We start from the raw sequence: 1623 nt of genomic DNA, 5'->3' as shown, positions 1-1623 counted from the left end.
AGATGCAAAACACCGTGTGAAAATGAGAGAGAATAACTGAAAAGTTAAACACTCCAGTCAGTTTCATGTAAAAACGCCACTAAAGTTATTGAATCCTATCTTAAATCTGTGATGTTGATAAAAATGGCTTAGCTCACGTAAGGTGCGTGCTACATCTGATGCACACCTCTAATGCGATGATTGTTGATGTCTGACTAAACATTTTTGTCACACATTACAAAACTCGAACCTTATGGCCAGAAAATAGTCATTTTTTTCCCCCAATGATCTTAACATTTTTTTTGTTTATTTAAAGAAAATTAGGCTGCATTGACACGGAAATACATTTGAATATTTCGCTGACGTTGGAGCTATATTTGAGCATAAATTAAACCGTAGAAAATGTGAGGGGTTTTAAGTTTTAGGTCACTGTTTGTAATAACGAAAGGTATATTTTCTAAGAATGTATAAATAAATGTGTAACTAATAAAATACATAATATAAATCTGAAGAACTTGATGCAGTACTACTACTACTACTACTACTACTACTACTACTACTACTACTACTACTACTACTAATAATAATAATAATAATAATAATAACAATAAGCGGTACGTATCCCACGCTTTTCGTCCTTATTACAATAATTGGCTGTAATTGTGTATTTCATGAAAGCACGCATGATCACACACACAAAAAGAAATAAATCTGAGCAATTAAACGGCGTCATAACAATGGTCTGGGCCTATCAAAGAAAGATATAGCAAATATATATTAATACTTTTTTGAGGATTTTCTAAAAATGTATCAGTAAATATATTGGGCAAACTGCTTGTTTCAAATGTGCTGAAAAGTGCTAAAGATGTTAAAAGAGGTGATGTCTCCCATGAAAGCCAGCCCTCCAAAATGTCACCTGAACAATGCTGGCTCCCTCATCGACCTTGCTTTCCAGCTCAATTTGGTCTCAATAACAACATAATGAAAATGCACTCCAAAACAGATCCCCCTTTTAAAAAATTACTTATTCAGGAATAGCTCTCACACTTCAAGTTATTTATTGTTAACGTTCACTTGGTTTTGAAACATATACAGCAGCCGTCACGCATGTGTTCCTTTTTTTTTTTAACTTACAAAAAATATTAAAGAAAACATAACTGTGGACGCTATAACGAATATCATACAGTTAAAACGCCTTTTGTGTGTGTGCGTGTGTGGGTGTGTGTGTGTGTTAGCCAAATATACAAGTACCTACTTTATTCAATAAGTCTAATCAAATGAATACATTAGTTTACAATATTAATATGATAAAATACCAAAGGAGGAGTGGTGGTTTTAGTGGAGTTCGGACCTGACCCCACCTGTCCTCCTCATCAGTACAAAGAAGTGAAGCAGCATTCCTTTTCGTTTCAACAACATAGACTACGTTTAAAACATTATGAGGAAGGTCCAAAACATGAATTATAAAAAGGTCCAGGAACGACACGGTTTCTGTAGAGGGTAGCCATTCGTGTAATGTTCAAAAATAGACTCCCTCCTTCAGAGATGTCAAGAAAATGTGTCCTGATCAGTTCATGCGCCTCTTTGCGCCTCTGTGCGCCTTTTCCCGTTTGACCCTTTGCCACCAAATTATTACTTATATAT

This window comes from Poecilia formosa, unplaced genomic scaffold, assembly GCF_000485575.1.
Source record: "Poecilia formosa unplaced genomic scaffold, Poecilia_formosa-5.1.2 Scaffold8, whole genome shotgun sequence".
Lineage (NCBI taxonomy): Eukaryota > Metazoa > Chordata > Actinopteri > Cyprinodontiformes > Poeciliidae > Poecilia > Poecilia formosa.
This window is presented reverse-complemented; position numbering follows the sequence as displayed.